This window comes from Ambystoma mexicanum, chromosome 10 (genome assembly GCF_040938575.1).
Source record: "Ambystoma mexicanum isolate Mex_15411 chromosome 10, UKY_AmexF1_1, whole genome shotgun sequence".
Classification (NCBI taxonomy): domain Eukaryota; kingdom Metazoa; phylum Chordata; class Amphibia; order Caudata; family Ambystomatidae; genus Ambystoma; species Ambystoma mexicanum.
The window spans coordinates 66,891,251-66,899,893 of record NC_090932.1 but is presented as its reverse complement, the minus strand read 5'-3'; the positions used below and the strand labels follow the sequence as shown (position 1 = coordinate 66,899,893).

The following is an 8,643-nucleotide window of genomic DNA, read 5'->3' as shown; positions in this document are numbered from 1 at the left end:
GAAGCAAGACCAGAATGGCGGCGGAAGTGATAAGTGACGATGCAATTTGAGTTTTATGTAATGTTTTTAAAAAATAATTATTCAGATATGCAGTGTATCAAATGATGATATCACTGGAAAAAACAAATTTGGAGGCGTTCTCAGACTTTGAAAGCAATAAAGACAATATTGAAAAAGTAGAAAAGGTAAAAAAGGAAAACATTTATTTTGATAATTGTGTTACAAACGTCCAAATTGGACCAAAGAATTAGTAGAAAAATACATATGAAATCAGTGAAAACATTGTGACACTTATTAGACAGTCTAGAATTGGACAATAATCCGAAAAAGTATTTAAACAGAAAAAAATGAAACATTAACAAGAAAAACAGAATAGATCAGTTTTGATATAAGAAACAATATATATCTCCACAATTCAAATTGTAACTTAAAACAGGTCTGCCAACGTGCATGTGTCTTTCACATACATTTTCTTTGAGACTTTTCAATAGGCAAATAATTCACAGACATCTAGAGCACGTTTCAGCAAATAAGCCACCTGTCTCGTAATTAACTCCCAAATTTTGCCTTCCTCAGGGCGAAAGAAACAACAACTGGACCCTGTGGGGAAGCAGACAAAAAATATCTTTTATGTTGGAAAAAGAACATGAATTCTCTATTTCGAGTGCTAAATTTTATCGAGATTGCTTGTAAAGTAAGTTTTGGCCATACAGCAAAGAATGCCACAAAGTTTGACTGTAATGAAGTAAAGGTAACCAAATGCAGTGCTTACCGAAATAAAACAGAGCAGAGCATATGGAAAATAGGCCAGAGATGATCTCAACCGCTGGGCAACTTCACTGATGGCGCGGCGGTAGACACAACCACTGTGGAAAATAATTTTGCGCAGTTCAAGGCTCAGAAATTAAAAAAGGAAAATAGAGAAAAAAATGCACTATTTATTGAAGGTGACATCTGGCCAAATACAAATGGCATACTGGCTGTCTTGCTGTTCTCGGGAATAAGTCCATGCATTTGCCAAGTGAGACAAGTTTTATTTGTAGGAAATGCTGAATTTTGTTTCACGGCTCTTAGTTTCCGTGTTGATAACCTTAGAAATAAATAAATAAATCAAAGAACATGCATGAAAAATCATGTGTGTGTTACTAAGGACAAGTGCAAATGCTTGGGAAAGAAAAAACAAACAAGCAGGGCTCGGAAGTAGTAAAATCTGCCTTCCTTAAGTTCTCATATGGAATTGGCCAAAGTAATGGCAAGAGCGTTCCCTTTAATTGCTTTGGTGGACCCAATTATTAGGAAATAGTGAAAAGTGGGAGACATCGGTCTGCTAGGCTCATTTCCCCAAAGTGTTTTAATCCATTCTGCAAGAAGCCATAAAACAGAAAACGCCTCACGTTAGAGGAACATCAATATTGTATGGAAAACCTAGTCAGCTGCGTGAGTTCGCAGTGAATGTTTCCCTCTTACCTTGTTTCCAAAGTTGAAATCACACGGTTTTTGGAATGTATCCAAATGCGTCCCGACAGCAGTAATCCAAGAGATTTATGGGGCACTGTTCGAGAGGGGAAGAAAAGGAAAAAAGCACAGTGCATAACTGCCTCTAATTGGCCTGCATGTGTGTCACGCTATGATTAGCGGATGAAAGACGTGCCTTGCCGACGTCTGCATTGTTATAGGTTAAAGGAGTCAAGCCTCTCTCAGCCACAGTCAGCATGTCAATCAAAAGCAGCAACTCACGTACGTGCATGTAAGCCATGTTTCACTTAATGGAAAATGGAAGAAATCGGAGCAGGCTAATGCATCTCATTCAAGAATGCACATTTGTGAAAAGACCACACGAAGAGTGGCCTCTGATAAGAATCTAGCGCAAGAATCTAGCGCGTGCATGATTGAAGAGCGCCAACATTTATTATTGTAAAAATCGAAGAAAGGAAAAAAAGGAAAAAAAAAAGAGCAGGGAAAGGTTCGCCAAGCCCATTTAAGGTCTAGTATATCTAGTCACAAGTATAACACACACAGACTGCATGAGTGTATTCATGTGTGCAGCAACATCAACCTACCTGTATGTTCCGGTAGTTGGATAAACACGATGAATAGATTCATTTACATAGCAAACTGTTTGACAAAGAGTATAAATGGCGAGTTTAAGAACAAGAAACAGGTTCTACATGCTAATTCAAATTAGCCGGAAGGGGTCACACATGGCCAGAGAGGTACTGCCCAGAAGTTAAAGGAACAGAGGTTTTAAGTGGTTGGAAAAAATTCCTCATTAAGACCATGGGTATGTGTGGATAATCGGTAGATCCATCTCGCCTTTTTCTGTAGGAGGATACGAGAAAAATTTGTGGAATTTTTTACAACATCTAAAATCCACAAGTAAATGTCATTGGCAGAGTGACGTAACTCGAGGTAGTGGCTCACTTGGGGTGCATATTCTGTTTTGCACCTTATTCTGGGGCGATGCTCAGAGATCCTAATGTAGAAAGGACGTGAAGTTTGTCCAACGTACCAGAGCCCGCATGGGCACTCGATACAGTACACCACCTGTTTAGTTTTACATTTAGTCAAGGAGGAGAGTGTCCATATTTTGGTACCAATGTTGAACTCCTTCAATTTTTGGGTAAACTGGCAGACCGAACAGGAACCACAAGGGAAGTGACCAACAGTAGTTCTGAGGTCCCACAGACCCATTCTTGATGGGTCTTTCTTAAAATTGGAGTGTACCAGTTTGTCTCTGATATTTTTAGCCCTTTTGAGGGCAAACCTGGCTAAAAGGGCATCTGAAATCTAAGTTTTACAATGGGCCAGTATTTAGAAATCAGTTTCTTGATCTGGAAAGTTTGTGTTCTGTGAGTGATGATGCAAGTCATTTTGGCTTTATCGGTTCCAGAAGATTGGCTAGATGCTTTCTCAGGAGAAAGTAATATATCTCTGTCCGTAATGCGAGCTCTTTCGATTGCTTTGCTAATCAGTCTCTTCGGGTATCCTCTTTCACTAAGTCGGGCACCCAGATTGTCTGATTGTTTATAAAAATCATTCAGATTAGAGCAGTTCCTTCGAATGCGGAGAAACTGCCCATAGGGCAAGTTGTCACGCAAGTGGTGTGGATGGTTGCTAGAATAGTGTAGCAAAGTGTTGCGTGCAGAAGTCTTTCGATACAGGGAGCATTGTAGTTTGCCTGATTCAGCTTTAATAAAAAGGTCTAAAAAAGCTATCTGTTTTGGGCTGGATTCCATTGTAAACTGGATGTTGGGACCTAAATTATTTAGTCAGATTAGAAATAGCACTAAGTTTTAATCTGTTCCACTCCAGATGAAAATGATATCGTCTATATACCTTTTCCAGTTGGTTACATAATGACAATAGGGATTGGTCATAGATAGAATATGCTGCGATTCAAATTTGAACATAAAGAGGATAGCTTGAATTGTGGAGATATATATTGTTTCTTAAATCAAAAACGATCTATTCTGTTTTTCTTGTTAATGTTTATTTTTTTTGTTTAAATACTTTTTCTGATTATTGTCCAATTCTAGACTGTCTAATAAGTATCACAATGTTTTCACTGATTTCAGATGTATTTTTCTACTGATTCTTTGGTCCAATTTGGACTTTTGTAACCCAATTATCAAAATAAATGTTTTCCTTTTTTACCCTTTCTACTTTTTCAATATTGTCTTGATTGCTTTCAAAGTCTGAGAGCGCCTCCAAATTTGTTATTTTTAGTGATATCATCATTTGACACACTGCATATCTGAATCATTATTTTTTAAAAACATTCTGTTGAATCATTTAACCAGCAGTTCGGACCTTATTGTTATCGATGGAGACATTTAAGCAGATTAATAAATGTGTTTTTTACTGTTAGTTAAATGCAGGAGTCACAAGCGCTGCTCAAGCATAAGGGGCGCCAGGAATCACACTACTACCCATATTAGTTTAGATTAGTTAGGATACTGGTAGTTCAGTATTCTCCTGCTGCACTCAGAGTTCTGGCAATGAGCCAAGAAAGGAGCGAGATGCAGGGAAGCCTGTGATTCTGTATTGGAGCTGGGCAATGTTAGGGAGAGTTCTCATTCTATGGCTAATTTCCCTTACCTAGTGAGTCCCCCAGCAGCTTTGCTGGATTTCTGGAGTTTATTTTTTCCACTTGGTAAGAGTGTGAGCTTTTCCCCACTCTTACCTGGGTTTTGCCATGTGTATTTCATCTGTTTTTGTGATTGTGGACTCTGGAGTACACCACTTTGGTGGCGCCACTCTTTTGTGTGTTACACAGCACCTTCAGTACAGTAACACAGGGTTGTCTTTTAGACTTCCCACCGACTCCATTTCTGGGGCTGACTACTGTCCCCCAGAAAAGGGTAAAGTTTCCATTAACTTTACTTTGGGCCTCATTACGAGTCAGGCGTTAAGGGGTTAACAGCGCCGTAAAGGGCGCCGACACTTAACGCCTGATTACAAGGTCCCTTAGCGCCATGGTGATTTTAATGCCTGCATGGTGCTAATTACGCCACCGTAATTTACGGTGGTGTAATTAGCGCCTTCCCCACTCCCATTATGCCCTATGGGGCAAAAATGGGAATGGGGAAGGGTAAAATGGGAAATGGGGATTTACCGCCCCACTCACCTTGGAATGGGGCGGTAAATCCGCCATCCACCATGGTGTAAACATAGTTTACACCATGGTGGTAAGGGTACGACCCAGGTGGTAACTTACCGCCTGGGTCGTAATGAGGCCCATAGTCATTTAACCACAGATCCAGTACACCCCATCTTACATGGAGTATTGGAAAGGGTTAATTCTTAGACCTTTTTATCTGTACCTCTTGGAGCATTGTTTCTCTCCCTTAACATTAAGACTTGGCTGGTGGCAGTAGTATCTACCCTAATTTTCCTACCGTGATTATATTACTAACGTGGTATTGTTTTAGGCTATTTTAGTAGCCTCGAACTTGCTAGCCCAAATACTTTTTATTTCGGCTCTGGTTGGGTTTAATCACCATTTCATTTTGTTAACATCCTTCTTGGGTCTTTCTTTGGGCTGCAAACCAGGTTTGCCTCCTTTGTTTGCCGACCTTTGGCGGGCTTCTGACCAGAAGCCCTCCTTTGGCGTCTGGGTGTCTAGGTGGGCTGAATGTGAGGGAGGGGTGTAGTCACCCCTTGCACAGGGTCTCCTTGGAGACCCAAGTCGTACTTTATGTTGATTGGAAGAGGTGGTTGTCTGGGCTGGACAACCCCCCTGCTGAGTGTTGACAGCCAGGCTGTGTGAATGAGGGATTTTGGCATAAAAGGCAGGACTCTTGGGCTAGAACTCAGAGTCGCCACTGGAACTGCAAGGAACTGAAGAGAAGCGGAGAAGCAGACGGCTGCTGCAACCCCGAGTCCCAGTGAATCCCTGCTGCAGTCCTGAGCTATCTACCCTTCAACGACAAGAGAAGATCTAGTCCGGAGTCTTCTTCCCTTGAGCCTGGTGGAATCAACCAGCTCGTCTTTTCTTCAGTCAGAGAATCCTCTCCTGGGTCGAAATCACTGCTGTGCTGTAGTGGTCCGGATAGCCATCAGAAGAGCCCTCTCCTGGTTTAAAGGAGCACACCTTTTATTCATTGATGTCTTTCTCGCTGCTGCAGGCCTCATCCCTGGGTAGTACAGATCGCTCCAGACGTCCTCCTTCTTGTCCCCATGACTGAAGCCGCAGGAACCGTGAGTATGCAGGAACTACCAGGAACAACTGCCCTGGCACCAGCTTTTCACCAACGGAATGAGGTACTGTGCACATTTGGTCGGTCTCTCCGCCTGATCAGCCGGAATCGGGGTGAACCCTTTTCCTCCACAAAGATTTGTTCTTTCTGTCCTCCCTCTTATAACTTTTGCTTCCATTTGACAATCTTTATGAACTCTTGGCATCTCGAGTCTCGAACTGTTCAACGTGTGATCCTCGGCAACTGAGCATTTGCTCCATTGACACTGGTGCAGGCCTATTGACTTTAATCTTTATCTTTGAACAAGTCCTCGAGTCCCCTTGCCTTGAAAAAGTATTGCCTATGATTTGTATTCACTTTCGCCTTGTTTGAAATTCTTAAATACAAAGGGTGTTTTAACTCCGTGAGCATTTCTATCCGCGGGTACGCGTTAGTATCGCAACACTGGTCTGTCAAATCCTAATGTACTTACCTTGAATTTACTGGAACAAGTGGAATTGGTTGTGTGTAGTGTATTTTACGTGTGGTTTCGAACGTATAGAAGTGAAGTGTTTTACAACAGATGGTTTAAAATAAATGTACTTGTATTTTATACCTGAAACCTTGAGTCAGTGTTTACTTGAGTCACAGTAATTGTGGTCCTTTTTGTAATCTCTACTACTGCTCATTTACTCTTGAGATAAGTCTGGCTGCTCCGCTACTGCTACCACTTTAACAGTGTAGTACAGGCTTGTACCAAAGGTGAACTTGTATTACCACTTGTCGTATTCATTGTGTGTAGTGGTCCCTAAGGGCACTGCAGAGGATTCTGCCTAACAGGCAATTTTTGGGAACGGTTGGGGTGGAGGGAGGGGAAGAGTTGGGGTAGATATTGGGAAGTTGGCCTACAGGAACGCACAAGGAAGTAAGAGTGGAAGAGATGGAAAAGAGAGGGTAAGGGAAAAGATCAGAAAATATGGGGGAACTTAATATAGCAACCTGGAATGTGAGAGGATTGAACAGCTATATTAAAAGGATTCGGGTTATGACGTATTTGAGACAACAGAAAATAGATATAGCGTTGCTGCAAGACACTGATTTGACCAAAGAGAAACAGGACATGATAGCACAAAAATGGAGTGGGATGACTCTGGGCTTGACATACTGGGATTATGCCAGAGGGGTCCTAATTTGGGTAGCACCAACAGTCCCAATCAAGATCCTTCATACATATATAGACAAAGATGGTAGGATGGTAATAATCAGGGGATTGATCGAAAATAGAGAAATATGTGTCATTAATACATATGCCCCCAACCAAGATACTGCAGCTTATTTTAGATCTTTGTATCCTAAGATTAGCCCATACAGAGATGGTGCAGTGATATGAGGGGGATTTTAATTGTACTTTAGACCCAACAATGGATAGATCAGATTGTAGGTTTGCTGATCTGACCCCTCCGGCCAAAGCACTGAGCGTGCTGATGCGTACATTTAAGTTAGTTGATATATGGAAGAAATTGTACCCACAAGACTGAGTATACTCACATTATACCGCTATCAAAAACCTATATACAAGGTTAGATTAATGTTCGTGGGAGAGGAAATGTTGCCCGACTGTACACAGGCTGAATACAAAGCTAAGGTCCTGTCAGATCACGCCCCGCTAGTGGTCACGTGGCAGATTCTTCCCCCTCAGGCCAAAATTCCGACCTGGAGACTTAGGGGTGAAGCACTGAAAGACATAGGATTTCGAGAACACTTGAGGACTGAGGTGAGAGAATATTTTGAGAATAACACTGGAAGTCTTGATTCAGCTAGTACCCTGTGGGAAGCCTTTAAAGTGGTGATTAGGGGGGGCAGCCATGGCCAAATCAAAAGTAATGCAAGATGTCATAACATAAGATCTACAAAAAGCAGAGAGGAAGCTAGAAACCATAATGCGAAGAGGACAGAGATCCCTGGAAGAAGCCAACGAAGTGGCCAGTCTACAACAGGAATGCAGGGAACACTGGGAAAGACCAGGCAAATTGAGTTATAAGAAATATATTGAGAAGCAACACGCTGAAGGAGACAAGCCAGTTCAACTATTAGCATGGCTGTATAAGAGTGAGAACACTCGACAGAAATTTAGAGCTGGCAGGGGGAGGGATGGGAAGCTACACGATACCCAAGAAGGGGTTAAAACATGTTTTTTTGAATACTCAGACCCCTGTAAAATGAATCTGTTGATGTGGAGGAAGTGAATATACAAGAGGTACTGACTGAGATTAATCTTCCCAGACTAATTGCAGCGGAAAGCGATAGCCTAAAAGTCCCCATCACGGTGGAAGAATTGGAGAGTGTTATTAAGGAACTACAAACTAGTAAAGTCCCAGGGGCGGATGGGCTCCCCGGAGAATTTTATAAAGAATATATGGCCAAAATACTTCCTACACTGTTGGCAATGCTGAATGAGGCACTAGATATGGGTAAATTGCCAGGGTCTCTACGGGAGTCGAGAATTATCCCACTTCTCAAGCCGAATAAGCCAGATACGGAAAGCAGCTCATACATGCCCTTGTCATTGTTGAACCAAGACAGGAGGATCCTTACAGCAGTCATGGCAAAGAGGCTTAGGTCGGTTATAGGTAAACTTATACACCCAGATCAGACAGGATACATCCCGCACGGAATATTACGAATAACTTGCGGAGATTACACCATATAATAGATTACACAAGAAGGGATACACCAGAGATGGCGGTGGTGTCTCTAGATGCAGTGAACCATTCAACTCAGTCAGATGGCCGATGTTGCTAGCGGTCCTGAAAGAATTTGGTATGGGGCCCCTATATATAGACTGGGTAAGGCTGCTGTACAATGAAACAATGGCAACAGTCAAGACGGGCTCCACGGTTTCCGAGCAATGGCAGCTTAGCAAGGGTACGAAACAGTGCTGCACATGGACCCCGATGCTCTTTTT

General features: G+C 42.1%; 1 long non-coding RNA gene across 1 annotated transcript; it reads right to left on the bottom strand.

The window, feature by feature from the left end:
* Positions 1 to 252: 252 nt before the first annotated feature.
* On the bottom strand, positions 253 to 1,599 carry LOC138493122 (uncharacterized). Its single transcript, XR_011276267.1, has 3 exons — positions 1,468 to 1,599; positions 773 to 866; positions 253 to 600 (listed from the first exon to the last, which is right to left on the bottom strand). It is a non-coding gene; the product is annotated as an uncharacterized lncRNA (long non-coding RNA).
* Between the last annotated feature and the right edge of the window lie 7,044 nt (positions 1,600 to 8,643).